Here is a 16,119-nt window from a genome sequence, read left to right as displayed (position 1 = left end):
TTCTCCTGGGTTTTTTGTTTCTTTGTTTGTTTGGCTTTCCATATGAAGTTGTGTATTTTCCTATCAAGGTCTGTGAAGAATTGTGTTGGAAATTTAATGGATTACCCAAGACTACCAGCCCAGGAATGGCACCACCCACAAGGGGCCCTCCCCCCCTTGATCACTAATTGAGAAAATGCCTTACAGCTGGATCTCATGAAGGCATTTCCTCAATTGAAGCTCCTTTCTCTGTGATAACTCCAGCCTGTGTCAAGTTGACACACAAAACCAGACAGTACACCATGAAACATTCTCCAAAACTGACTATATGGCCAGTCACAAAACAAGCCTTAACAGATACAAGAAGACTGAAAAAATAACAGGCATTCTAACATATCACTAGGGACTAAGACTGCTCTTCATAACAACAAGAACAATTCAATGAAAATGAAGAAGCAGCATACCCAACCTTTTGGGAAATGAGGAAAGCAGTGTGAACAGGAAAATCCTCAGCACTGAATGCCCTAGAGGAACAGGGGTAGCAACCAAAAAGTCCCAGATACCAAGAAAGCAAGAGCTTCCCAGGACCCCACAAGGATGACATGAGCTGATATACCCAAGAAAGGGGATGGAGAACCTGTGGTGTTCATATCCAGAGATTAGGCATGGTCCCCCAGTTGATGGAAAGGGCCACTGCCCATCTCCAAACTTGAAACCCAGAATTGCTCCTGTCTAAAGGAAATACTGGGACAAAGGGTGGAGCACAGACTGAAGGAAAGACCATCCAGAGACTGTCCTATCCTGACAATATTTTGGATGCCAAGATATGCTGGCCCAAAGAAGCCTGATACGGCTGTCTCCTAAGGGGTCCTGCAGAGCTTTAGAGATACAGATGCAGATGCTAGCAGCCAACCATTGGACTGAGTGCAGGGTCCCCAATGGAGGAGTTGGAGGGAGGACTGGAGGAGTTGAAGGGGTTTGCAGCCTCATGGGTGGCAAGATGATATCATCCAACCAGACTCACCAGGGCTCTCAGGGACTAAGCCATCAACCAAGGGGTACATATGGCTCTAGCCACATTTGAAGGGGAGGAAATACTTGTCATGAATTGGCAGGAGGAGAGGTCCTTAGTCCTATGAAGACGTGATAGATACCCCAGTGTGGGGAAACTGAGGGACAGGGTAGGTGGGACTGGGTTGGATAGAGGGTCATCCTCATGGAGGCAGGAAGGGTTGGGGGTTTTCTGGGAGGGGGGAAACCGGGGAAGGGAATAACATTTGAAATGTAAATGAAGAATATATTTAATTAAGAAAAAAGAGGAAACAAAGCATACCCAGCCTATTGTGACTCAAGGAAAACAGTGTTGACAGGAAAATTCACAGTTCCGAGTGCCTTGGGGAACTGGGGTTAGCAAACAAAAAGTCCCAGATACCAGGAAAGGATGAGCTTCACAAGAATAGGTCAAGTGGCAGGTGTAGGTGTGGAGGGGATATTGGTTTATGGAGGGGAAATTGTGAAGGATGATAACATGTGGAATGTAAATAAATATGATCAAAAGAAAAAAAGAAAAAATAACATTAAAAATCACAAATGGAGGCATCCTAGAGATTGACAATGTATAAAAGGAGTTCACAACCTACAGATGCAAACTTCACCAACAGAATACAAGATATAGAAAATGATAATCTTGGGCATAAGAGATACCTTGAGAATCTTGACAAGTCAGTCAAAGAAAATACAAAGGGTAAAAACTCCTAAACCATAACAACCAGAAAATTCGTGATGCAATGAAAAGATCAAACATAAAAATAATAGAAATAAAAGAGGGTGAAGATTATCAGTTCAAAGGCCCAGAAAACATCTTCAACAAAAGATAGAAAATTCCTTAACCTAAAAACAGAGACAGTCATAAATGTCCAAGAAACCTATAACACACCAAATCAATTGGACTTGTATAGAAAATTGTCCTGGCACCTAAAAATCAAAACAAAATATGTACAGAAGAAAGAAAATATTACCAACTATAAGGAGAAAAGGTCAAGTAACTTACAAAGGCAGACCTATGAGAATCACACCAGAATTCTCACCATAGATGATGAAATCTAGAAGATCCTGGACAAATGTCATGCGGACCCTCAGAGAACACAAATGCCAGCTCTGGCTACTATAAGAAGCAAAACTCTCTATTATCATAGACGCAGAAACTAAGATATTCTTTGAGAAAACCAAACTTTACAATTTCTTTCCACCAATCCAGCACTACAGTGGACACTAGGAGCAAAATTCCAACAGCGGAGTGCAATTGTACCCAAGAAAACACAAAAAATGAATCATCTCACAAGAACCCCCAAAGATGAGAATCTCCCTCTCTCACAATACCACCACAAAACCAAAAATAACTGGCATTAACAATAATCTCTGTTTAATATCTCTCAACATCAGTGGACTCAACTCCTCAATAAAAAGGCATAGGATAAGAAATTCGTGGATCGGTAGAATCAATATAGTTAAAATGGCCATTTTGCCTAAAGCAATCTACAGATTCATTGCAATACCCATCAAAATCCCAACTCAATTCTTCACAGAGTTAGAAAGAGCAATTATCAAATTCATCTGGAACAACAAAAAACCCAGGATAGCTAAAACTATTCTCAGCAACAAAAGAAAATCTGGGGGAATCAGTATCCCTGACCTCAAGCAATACTACAGAGCAATAGTGTTAAAAACTGCATGGTATTGGTACAGTGACAGACAGGAGGATCAATGGAACAGGATTGAAGATCCAGAAATGAACCCACATACCTATGGCCACTTGATCCTCGACAAAGAGGCTGAAAACATCCAATGGAAAAAAGATAGCCTTTTCAACAAATGGTGCTGGTTCAACTGGAGGTCAGCATGCAGAAGAATGCGAATTGATCCATCCTTGTCTCCTTGTACTAAGTTCAACTCCAAATGGATCAAGGACCTCCACATAAAGCCAGACACTCTGAAGCTAATAGAAAAGAAACTGGGGAAGACCCTTGAGGACATCGGTACAGGTACAGGGAGAAAGTTTCTGAACAGAATACCAATAGCGTATGCTCTAAGAGCAAGAATTGACAAATGGGACCTCATAAGGTTACAGAGTTTCTGTAAGGCAAAGGACACCATCAAGAGGACAGATCGGCAACCAACAAATTGGGAAAAGATCTTCACCAATCCTACATCAGATAGAGGGCTAATATCCAATATATATAAAGAACTCAAGAAGTTAGACTCCAGAAAACCAAACAACCCTATTAAAAAATGGGGTACAGAGTTAAACAAAGAATTCTCACCTGAAGAACTTCGGATGGCAGAGAAGCATCTTAAAAAATGCTCAACTTCATTAGTCATTAGGGAAATGCAAATCAAAACAACCCTAAGATTTCATCTTACACCAGTCAGAATGGCTAAGATTAAAAATTCAGGAGACAGCAGGTGTTGGAGAGGGTGTGGAGAAAGAGGAACACTCCTCCACTGCTGGTGGGGTTGCAAATTGGTACAACCACTCTGGAAATCAGTCTGGCGGTTCCTCCGAAAACTGGGCACCTCACTTCCAGAAGATCCTGCTATACCACTCCTGGGCATATACCCAGAAGACTCCCCACCATGTAATAAGGATACATGTTCTACTATGTTCATAGCAGCCCTATTTATAATTGCCAGATGTTGGAAAGAACCCAGGTATCCCTCAACAGAAGAGTGGATGCAAAAAATGTGGTATATCTACACAATGGAGTACTATTCAGCCATTAGAAACAACGAATTCATGAAATTCTTAGGCAAATGGATGGAGCTAGAGAATATCATACTCAGTGAGGTAACCCAGACTCAAAAGGTGAATCATGGTATGCACTCACTAATAAGTGGATATTAACCTAGAAAACTGGAATACCCAAAACATAATCCACACATCAAATGAGGTACAAGAAGAAAGGAGGAGTGGCCCCTGGTTCTGGAAAGACTCAGTGAAACAGTATTCAGCAAAACCAGAACGGGGAAGTGGGAAGGGGTGGGTGGGAGGACAGGGGAAGAGAAGGGGGCTTACGGGACTTTCGGGGAGTGGGGGGGCTAGAAAAGGGGAAATCATTTGAAATGTAAATAAATTATATCGAATAAAAAAATTAAAAAAAAAAAAGAAATTCGAAACAGGACAGCCTTCTGTGCATAGCCTGCCAGGAGGGAGTGATCTCCCAGCATGCTTTCATTTTTGAGTGCAAAGGGGACCCAGCTAGGAGCACACAAAGCCAAAGATCAGTGGAGCAGCTGGATCAGAAGTCTTCCTGCCACCATTTGCATCAGGGAGCTAGGAGACTCCACAGCCTTCTGTGCATACCCTGTCAAGAGAGAGTGATCTCCCAGCAGGCTTTCACTTTTGAGCACAGAGGTGAGATCTCTACCTTCTCTCTGGAGGGGACCCAGCTAGGAGCACACAGAGCCAAAGATCAGTGGAGCAGCTAGGACAGAAGCCTTCCCGTTGCCATTTGCACCAGGGAGCCGGGAGACTCCATACCCTTCTGTGATCAGTGGAGCAGCTGGGATGGAAGTCTTCCTGCCAGCATTTGTACCAGGGAGCAGGGAGCACAGCCTTCTGTGCATAGCCTTTCAGGAGGGAGTGATTTCCCAGCAGTGCTTTCACTTTTGAGCTCAGAGGAGTAAGGACACAGGCTTACAGGGCCACAGGAGGAACAAAGTCCAGCCAGAGACAAGAATACCAACTAGGATCAGATGACAAAAGGCAAGCACAAGAACCCTACCAACAGAAACCAAGGCCACATGGCAACATCAGAACCCAGTTCTCCCACCACAGCGAGTCCCGTATACCCCAACACACCAAAAAAGTAGGAGTTGGATTTAAAATCATATCTCATGATGCTGATAGAGGGCTTCAAGAAAGACTTAAATAATTCCCTTAAAGAAATAATCCCAGCACTTGGGAGGCAGAGGCAGGTGGATTTCTAAGTTCGAGGCCAGCCTGGTCTACATAGTGAGGACAGCCAGTGTTACACAGAGAAACCCTGTCTCGAAAAACAGAAAGAAAGAAAGAAAGAAAGAAAGAAAGAAAGAAAGAAAGAAAGAAAGAAAGAAAGAAAGAAAGAAAGAAAGAAAGAAAGAAAGAAAGAAAGAAAGAAAGAAAGAAAGAAAGAAAGAAAGAAAGAAAGAAGGAAGGAAGGAAGGAAGGAAGGAAGGAAGGAAGGAAGGAAGGAAGGAAGGAAGGAAGGAAGGAAGGAAGGAAGGAAGGAAAGAAAGAAAGAAAGAAAGAAAGAAAGAAAGAAAGAAAGAAAGAAAGAAAGAAAGAAAGAAAGAAAGAAAGAAAGGTAGATAGATAGATATAGATAGATAGATAGATAGATAGATAGATAGATAGATAGATAGATAGGAGAACATCAGTCAACAAACAGAAAGAAAGAAAGAAAGAAAGAAAGAAAGAAAGAAAGAAAGAAAGAAAGAAAGAAAGAAAGAAAGAAAGAAAGATAGATAGATAGATAGATAGATAGGAGAACATCAGTCAACAGGTAAAAGCCCTTAAAGAGGAAACACAAAAATCTCTTAAAGAAATACAGAAAAACACAATCAAGTGAAGGAACTGAACAAAATCATCCAGGATCTAAAAGTGGAAGTAGAAACAATAAAGAAATCACAAAGACATCTCTAGAGATAGAAAACCTTGGAAAGAATTCAGGAATCATAGGTGCAAACATCAAAAACAGAATACAAGAGATAGAAGAAAGAACCTCGGGTGCTCAAAATACCATAGAAAACATTGACTCAACAGCCAAAGAAAATGCAAAATACATAAAGCTAGTAATTCAAAAACATCTAGAAACTCCAGAACAAAATGAGAAGACCAAACCTAAGGGTTATAGGTATAGATGAGAGCAAGGATTTACATCTTAAAGGCCCAGTAAATATCTTCAACAAAATTGTAGAAGAAAACTTCCCTAACCTAGCAAAAGAGATGCCCATGAACATATAAGAAGCCGTCAGAACTCCAAATAGACTGGACCAGAACAGAAGATCCTCCCAGAACATAACAATCAAAACACCAAATTCAATAAACAAAGAAAGAATATTAAAAGCAGTAAGGGAAAGGGGGCAGGTAACTTATAAAGACAAACCTATCAGAATCACACCAGACGTCTCACCAGAGACCATGAAAGCTAGAAGATCCTGGTCAGACCTCATACAGACCCTAAGAGAACACAAATGCCAGCCCAGACTACTATACCCAGCAAAACTCTCAATCATCATAGATGGAGAAACCAAGATAATCCATGATGAAACCAAATTTGCACAATATCTGTCCACAAATCCAGTCCTACAAAAGATAATTGATGGAAAATGCCAACACAAGGAGGGAAACTACACCCTAGAAAAAGCAAGAAAGTAATCTTCTTCCAACAAACCCAAAAGAAGATACCCACACAAACATAAAAATAACATCAAAAATAACAGGAAACAACAATCACTATTCCCTAGTATTTCTTAACAACAATGGTCTCAACTCCCCAATAAAAAGAAATAGATTAGCAAACTATTCTCATGTAAATCTTCAATTTTATCAGAAAATGTTTGTAATTCCCCTTTAAATTAATTTAGTAATTTCTTTTATGTCTACCATTTTATCTGCATTATTTTTCATGATAATCTTTAATTTTAATGTCTTTGTATATACTTCCTCTATTTAATCAGAAATGTTTCCAATGTAAATCTTTAATTTAATCACAAATGTTTCTAATTCCACCTTCAATTAATTTAGAAAGTTTTTACATCACCATTTTAATATGTAAAATTTTCCATGAAACAGTCAATTTTAATGTGTTTGTCTATTTAATTCTTGAATTTTACCAGAAATTTCCATGTAAATCTTCAATGTTATCTGAAAATGTTTATGATTCCACCTTCAATCAACTTAGAATTATTTTTATGGCTATCATTTTATCTATATAATGTCCATGACAATCTTTAATTTTAATGTTTTTCTATATACTTCTACAATTTTATCAGAAATATTTTCCGGCAAGAGGGGCTTCTGGGCGGCCAGCGGGGAGAAGTCGGTGTGTTCCGGTGAATCCAGCGGTCCCCAGCAGGAGCCTTCAGGTGCCTGCTTTGGGATCTGAACAGCCTGGGCCACAGCACTCGGTCTCCAGGAAGTACAGGAGACCTGGTGTGCACCCAGAGACAGTCTGGGAGCTCACAGCACAGCTTGCTCCTGTGGCACAGAGCTTAGGTTCCAGTCCTGAGGACTCTGGCGGGAGCACTCGGATCTCTCCGCTTCCGGATCCAGATCAGCTTGGGCGACAACACCACATCTCCAGGTCCTGCAAGAGACAAGAAGGGCTTCCGGGCAGCTAGCCGGGAAAAGTCGGTGTGCTCCAGTGAATCCAGCGGGCCCCAGCGGGAGCCTTCAGGTGTCTGCTTCTGGATCTGAACAGCCTGGGCAACAGCACTCTGTCTCCAGGCAGTGCAGGAGGTAAGCTGTGCACCAGAGGCCACCTGGGAAGGGGCAGCTTGCACTGGTGAGTCCAGCATTGACAAGACCAACTAACACCAGTGAGAACTAGATGACAAAAGGCAAACACAGGAACGTCACTAACAGAAATCAAGGCAATATGGCAACAGCTGAACCCAATTCTCCTTTACCAGCATGTCCTGGATACCGCATCACACCAGTAAAACAAGATTTGGATTTAAAATCACTGGTCATGATGCTGGTACAGGAACACATGAAGGACATACTTAAAGAAATTCAGGAGAAAATGGATCAAAAGTTAGAACCCCTTGCAAGGGAAACACAAAAATCACTGAAAGAAATCCAGGAGAATACAAAAGCCAATAATGAGGAAACGCAAAAAAACACTTAAAGGAGAACTTTGGTCAACAGGCTGAGGTCATGAAAGAGGAAACACAAAAATCTCTTAAAGAATTACAGGAAAGCACAAACAAGCAAGTGAAGGAGCTAAGCAAAACCATCCAGGATCTAAAATCAGAAGTAGAAACAACTAAGAAAACTCAAAGGGAGACAACTTTGGAGATAGAAAGCCTTGGGAAGAAATCAGGGGACAGAGATGCAAATATCAACAACAGAATACAAGAGATAGAAGAAAGAATCTCAGACGCTGAAGATACCATAGAAACCATGGACTCAACAGTTAAAGAAAATGCAAAATGTAAAAAGCTTGTAACCCAAAATATCCAGGAAATCCAGGACACAATGAGAAGACCAAACCTAAGGATTATAGGCATAGATGAGAGTGAAGATTTACAACTTAAAGGGCCAGCAAATATTTTCAATAAAATTATGGAAGAAAACTTCCCTAACCTAAAGAGAGAGATGCCCATGAATATACAAGAAGCCTACAGAACTCCAAACAGACTGGACCAGAACAGAAATACTTCCCGTCACATAATAATCAAAACACCAAATGTACTAAACAAAGAAAGAATATTAAAGGCAGTAAGAGAAAAAGGCCAAGTAACATATAAAGGAAGACCTATCAGAATCACAGCAGACTTTTCACCTGAGACTATGAAGACTAGAAGATCCTGGGCAGATCTCATGCAGACTCTAAGAGAACACAAATGCCAGCCAAGACTACTATATCCAGCAAAACTCTCAATCACCGTAGATGGAGAAACTAAGATATTCCATGACAAAACAAAGTTTACTCAATATCTATCCACAAACCCAGCCATACAAAAAATAATAGGAGGAAAACACCAATACAAGGAGGGAAACTTCACCCTGGAAAAAGCAAGATAGTAACCTTTCATCAAACCCAAAAGAAGTTAACCAATCAAATTTAAAAAGTAACGTCAAAACTGACAGGAAGTAACAATCACTATTCCTTAATATCTCTTAACATCAATGGACTCAATGCCCCAATAAAAAGACATAGACTAACTGACTGGATACGTAAACAGGACCCTACATTTTGCTGCTTACAGGAAACACACCTCAGGGTCAAAGACAAACACTACATTAGAGTAAAAGGCTGGAAGACAATTTTACAAGCAAATGGTCTCAGGAAACAAGCTGGAGTAGCCATTTTAATATCAGATAAAATTGACTTTCAACCCAAAGTCATCAAAAGAGACTCTGAGGGACACTTCTTGCTGGTCAAAAAAAAAATACAACAAGAAGAACTCTCAATCCTGAACATCTATGCTCCAAATGCAACGGCACCCTCTTTCATAAAAGAAACTTTATTAAAGCTCAAAGCACACATTGCACCTAACACAATAATTGTGGGTGACTTCAACACTGCACTTTCCTCAATGGACCGATCAGGAAAACAGAAATTAAACAGGGACACAATGAAACTAATTGAAGCTTTGGACCAATTAGATTTAACAGATATATATAGAACATTCTATCCTAAAGCAAAAGAATATACCTTTTTCTCAGCACCTCATGGTACCTTCTCCAAAATCAACCATATAATTGGTCACAAGACAGACCTCAACAAATATAAGAAGATCGAACTAATCCCATGCCTCCTATCAGATCACTATGGAGTAAAAGTGGTCTTCAATACCAACAAAAACAACAGAAAACCCACATACACGTGGAAACTGAACAATATTCTACTCAATGATACCTTGGTCAAGGAAGAAATAAAGAAAGAAATTAAAGACTTTTTAGAACTTAATGAAAATGAAGACACAACATACCCAAACCTATGGAACACAATGAAAGCAGTGCTAAGAGGAAAACTCATAGCCCTGAGTGCCTCCAAAAAGAAAATGGAGAGAGCATACATTACCAGCTTAATGACACACCTGAAAGCCCTGGAACAAAAAGAAGCTATTTCATCCGGGAGGAGTAGAAGACAGGAAATCATCAAACTCAGGGCCGAAATCAATCAAGTAGAAACAAAGAGAACCATACAAAGAATCAACAAAACCAGGAGCTGATTCTTTGTGAAAATCAACAAGATAGATAAACCCTTAGCCAGACTGACCAAAGAGCACAGAGAAAGTATCCAAATTAACAAAGTTACAAATGAAAAGGGAGATATAACAACAGAAACAGAGGAAATCCCAAAAATCATCAGATCCTACTACAAGAGCCTGTACTCAACACAACTGGAGAATCTGGAGGAAATAGACAATTTCGTTGACAGATACCAAATACCAAAATTAAATCAGGACCAAATAGATCATCTAAACAGTCCCATAACGTCTAAAGAAATAGAGGGAGTCATAGAATGTCTTCCAACCAAAAAAAGCACAGGACCAGATGGTTTCAGTGGAGAATTCTATCAGACCTTCAAAGAAGAGTTAACACCAATACTCTTCAAACTATTCCACAAAATAGAAACAGAAGGAACACTACCTAATTCCTTCTACGAAGCCACAATTACGCTGATACCAAAACCACAAAAAGATCCAACAAAGAAAGAAAACTTCAGACCAATCTCCCTTATGAACATTAATGCAAAAATATTCAATAAAATTCTTGCCAACCAAATCCAAGAACACATCAAAACAATCATCCACCAAGATCAAGTAGGCTTTATCCTGGGAATGCAGGGTTGGTTCAATATACGGAAATCCATCAATGCAATCCACTACATAAACAAACTCAAAGAAAAAAACCACATAGTCATTTCATTGGATGCTGAAAAAGCATTTGACAAAATTCAGCATCCTTTCATGCTTAAAGTCTTGAAAAGAACAGGAATTCAAGGCCCATACCTAAACATAGTAAAAGCAATATACAGCAAACCGGTAGCCAGCATCAAACTAAATGGAGAGAAACTTGAAGCAATCCCACTAAAATCAGGGACTAGACAGGGCTGCCCCCTTTCTCCTTATCTTTTCAATATTGTACTGGAGGTACTAGCTCGAGCAATTCGACAGCATAAGGAGGTCAAAGGGATACAAATTGGAAAGGAAGAAGTCAAACTATCATTATTTGCAGATGACATGATAGTCTACCTAAGTGACCCAAAAAACTCCACTAGAGAACTCCTACAGCTGATAAACAACTTCAGCAAAGTGGCAGGTTATAAAATCAACTCAAGCAAATCAGTGGCCTTCCTATACTCAAAGGATAAGCAGGCTGAGAAAGAAATTAGGGAAATGACACCCTTCACAATAGCCACAAACAGTATAAAGTATCTTGGGGTGACTCTTACCAAACATGTGAAAGATCTGTATGACAAGAACTTCAAGACTCTGAAGGAGGAAATGGAGGAAGACCTCAAAAAATGAGAAAACCTCCCAAGCTCATGGATCGGTAGAATCAATATAGTTAAAATGGCCATTTTGCCAAAAGCAATCTACAGATTCAATGCAATGCCCATCAAAATCCCAACTCAATTCTTCACAGAGTTAGAAAGAGCAATTATCAAATTCATCTGGAATAACAAAAAACCCAGGATAGCTAAAACTATTCTCAGCAACAAAAGAAAGTCTGGGGGAATCAGTATCCCTGACCTCAAGCAATACTACAGAGCAATAGTGTTAAAAACTGCATGGTATTGGTACAGTGACAGGCAGGTGGATCAATGGAACAGGATTGAAGATCCAGAAATGAACCCACACACCTATGGCCACTTGATCCTCGACAGAGGCTGAAAACATCCAATGGAAAAAAGATAGCCTTTTCAACAAATGGTGCTGGTTCAACTAGAGGTCAGCATGCAGAAGAATGTGAATTGATCCATCCTTGTCTCCCTGTACTAAGCGCAAATCCAAATGGATCAAGGACCTCCACACAAAGTCAGACACTCTGAAGCTAATAGAAAAGAAACTGGGGAAGACCCTTGAGGACATCGGTACAGGGAGAAAGTTTCTGAACAGAACACCAATAGCGTATGCTCTAAGATCAAGAATTGACAAATGGGACCTCATAAAATTACAAAGTTTCTGTAAGGCAAAGGACACCATCAAGAGGACAAATCAGCAACCAACAAATTGGGAAAAGATCTTGACCAATCCTACATCAGATAGAGGGCTAATATCCAATATATATAAAGAACTCAAGAAGTTAGACTCCAGAAAACCAAACAACCCTATTAAAAAATGGGGTACAGAGTTAAAGAATGCTCACCTGAAGAACTTCGGATGGCAGAGAAGCATCTTAAAAAATGTTCAACTTCATTAGTCATTAGGGAAATGCAAATCAAAACAACCCTGAGATTTCACCTTACACCAGTCAGAATGGCTAAGATTAAAAATTCAGGAGACAGCAGGTGTTGGAGAGGGTGTGGAGAAAGAGGAACACTCCTCCACTGCTGGTAATCAGTCTGGCGGTTCCTCCAAAAACTGGACACCTCACTTCCAGAAGATCCTGCTATACCACTCCTGGGCATATACCCAGAGGATTCCCCACCATGTAATAAGGATACATGCTCTAGTATGTTCATAGCAGCCCTATTTATAATTGTCAGATGCTGGAAAGAACCCAGGTATCCCTCAACAGAAGAGTGGATGCAAAAGATATGGTATATCTACACAATGGAGTACTATTCAGCAAATGATTTTCAAGTTGGAGAAGCCACTGTAATGTCCAAGAAAGTAGACTTTTAACCAAAAGTTATCAAAGGGATGGGGAAGGACAATTCATATTCAGCAAATGAAACATGTACCAAGAGGAATCTTCAATTCTGAAATTTGCTGCCTCAAGTGCAACTGCACCCAGATTTATGAAAGTAACTTTGCCAAAGCTCAAAACACACATTGATCCTTACATAATAATGGGATACTTCAACACTCCAGACTCACCAGGGGAAAGGTCATTGACACAGAAACTAGAGACCCAGAGTAACTAAGAGAAGTTATGAATCAAATGGATATGGCAGACATCCACACATTATTTCACCTCCAACCCAAAGAAACAAACAAACAAAAAAGATACCTTCTTTTTACCATACTGTGGAACCTTCTCCAAAACTGACTATATAACCAGACACAAAAGAAGCCTTAACAGCTACAATATGATTGAAAGAATAACAGACATTTTAACATATAAACAGGGACTAAGACTAGTCTTCAAGAATAAGAACAACACAAATCCCACATACTCATGGAAACAGGAAAACTATCTATTCAATGATAAATTGATCAGGGAAGAAAGAAATTAGACTTTCTAATTCATTGAAACTGAAAAAGCAGCATACCCAAAATTTTGAACACAAGGAGGGCATTGTGAACAGGAAAATCCACAGGACTGAGTGCCTTGTGGAACTGGGATTAGCAACCAAAAAATCCCAGATGCCAGGAAAGCAAGAGCTTCCCAGGACCCCACAGGGATGACATTAGCAGACATATCCAACAAAGGGGAGGGAGAACTTGTGGAGACCATATCCAGAGGTTAGGCATGGTCCCCCAGTTAAGGGAAAAGGCCACCTACCCATTTCCAAGACTGAAGGAAAGGCCATCTAGAGACTGCCCTACTTGGGGATCCATCCTACTTGCAGTAACAAAACCCATACACTATTGTGGATGCCAAGAAATTCTTGCTGACTGGAGCATGATACAGCTATTTCTTTAGATGCTCTGCTAGATCCTGACAAATACAGATGCCTATGCTCACAGCCAACCTACAGAGACCCCAATGGAGGAGTTAGGGGAAGGACTGGAGGAGCTGAAGGAGCCTTCTCTGGCATCAACAGTAGGGGAGGCCCTTGGTCCTGTGAAGGCTTGATGCCCCAATGTAGAGGAATACTAGTAGTGAGGCATGATTGGGGAGGTGAGTGGGGATGGACCCTCATAGAAGCAGGATAAGAGGGAAAGGGAAGGGCGGCGGCGGTAGCAGTGGCTGCTCCAGCTGAAGGGCCATCAGCGGTGGAACCAAGGCGACACAGGGTCCAGTTAGGCCCTGCGCCCACGACCACTGACCTTCGCTGACCAGCCGGGCGGCAAGCAACTGCGGTTCTGCGGAGCCTTTCGCTGCACGGAAGCCACTTCAGAACTCGGCTTCCCGCCAGTCAGGAGAGACTCACCTCCATCTTGACCCCGGGCTCCAGAGATCGGTCAGACTGAGGTACACAAACATAATCCCAGGCCCAACACCGCAGGGGTCTGAGCCAGACGGGCGTTGGCCTGCACCCAGGCCCTGGGCTGTTCGAGTGGCCATCGGGGCGCCAACCCAGCCAGGAGTTTTTTTTTTGCCCCGGCCAGCGCACGCGCCTCCATTTTGCCTACAGGAGCCAGAGTGCTCGGGAGGGCAGAGACTGCTAACAAGCGTAGCCTGAGGCTAACAAAACGGGGGTCTAGGCCCCAAAAGGCACAGGACTGACCCCAAGAACTGGGCGGCTTGGTGGGCCATCTGTGTGTCAACCCGCCCAGGAGGTTATTAGCACAACAGACTCTCCCGGTGCTTTCGGGGAGCGCGGACGCGCACGCCCGCCATCCGGGTCACCTGGCGGACCCAAATAACAGACATAGCCCTAGGGGAACTTTGCTCGGACCTTGGCCTCCCAGGCGTTTGCCTGGACTCAGGGCCCCGGGCGACAAGGCTAACCTAGTGTGCGCCAGCCCGGTTGGGGAAATCGGCTGCCCAGCGGAGTGAGCGGAGCACAGGGGAGGTCACAGCAACATTCACCTTCGGAGCTCCCTGGGGGTGCACACGGGTTCCACCTGGTCCACAGACACAATCTGGGGCAAGGCCTCAGGCAGAAGCCCCCAGCTCAACTCTCTCCGCTTCAGATCAGCCTGGGTGGCCGCCACATCTCCAGGTCCCTCAAGAGGCTAGTGGGGGCTTCCGGGCGTCCAGCTGGGAGAAGTCGGTGTGCTCCAATAAATCCTGCGGGCCCCAGCGGGAGCCTTCAGGTGCCTGCTTCGGGATCTGAACAGCCTGGACAACAGCACCCTGTCTACAGGCAGTGCAGAGTGTAAGCTGTGCACCAGAGGCCAACGGGGAAGGGGCAGCTTGCACTGGTGAGTCCAGCACTGACAAGACCAAGTAACACCAGTGAGAGCTAGATGGCAAAAGGCAAACGCAAGAACGTCACTAACAGAAATCAAGGCAATATGGCAACATCTGAACCAAATTCTCCTCTACCAGCAAGTCCTGGATACCCCATCACACCAGTAAAACAAGATTTGGATTTAAAATCACTGGTCATGATGCTGGTACAGGAACACATGAAGGACATTCAGGAGAAAATGGATCAAAAGTTAGAAGCCCTTGCAAGGGAAACACAAAAATCATTGAAAGAAATCCAGGAGAATACAAAAGCCAACAAGGAGGAAATGCAAAAAACACTTAAAGAAATACAGGAGAACTTTGGTCAACAGGCTGAGGTCATGAAAGACGAAACACAAAAATCTCTTAAAGAAATACAGGAGAACTTTGGTCAACAGGCTGAGGTCATGAAAGAAAAAACACAAAAATCTCTTAAAGAATTACAGGAAAGCACAAACAAGCAAGTGAAGGAGCTAAGCAAAACCATCCAGGATCTAAAAACAGAAGTAGAAACAACTAAGAAAACTCAAAAGGAGACAACTTTGGAGATAGAAAGCCTTGGGAAGAAATCAGGGGACAGAGATGCAAATATCAACAACAGAATACAAGAAATAGAAGAAAGAATCTCAGATGCTGAAGATTCCTTAGAAACCATGGACTCAACAGTTAAAGAAAATGCAAAATGCAAAAAGCTTGTAACCCAAAATATCCAGGAAATCCAGGACACAATGAGAAGACCAAACCTAAGGATATAGGCATAGATGAGAGTGAAGATTTACAACTTAAAGGGCCAGCAAATATCTTCAATAAAATTATGGAAGAAAACTTCCCTAACCTAAAGAGAGAGATGCCCATGAATATACAAGAAGCCTACAGAACTCCAAACAGACTGGACCAGAACAGAAATACTTCCCGTCACATAATAATCAAAACACCAAATGTTCTAAACAAAGAAAGAATATTAAAGGCAGTAAGAGAAAAAGGCCAAGTAACATATAAAGGAAGACCTATCAGAATCACAGCAGACTTTTCACCTGAGACTATGAAGGCTAGAAGGTCCTGGGCAGATCTCATGCAGACTCTAAGAGAACACAAATGCCAACCAAAACTACTATATCCAGCAAAACTCTCAATCACCATAGATGGAGAAACTAAGATATTTCACGACAAAACCAAGGTCACCCAATATCTATCCA

The sequence above is a fragment of the Apodemus sylvaticus genome, chromosome 8, assembly GCF_947179515.1.
Source record: "Apodemus sylvaticus chromosome 8, mApoSyl1.1, whole genome shotgun sequence".
In the NCBI taxonomy this organism is placed as follows: Eukaryota; Metazoa; Chordata; class Mammalia; order Rodentia; family Muridae; genus Apodemus; species Apodemus sylvaticus.
This window is presented reverse-complemented; position numbering follows the sequence as displayed.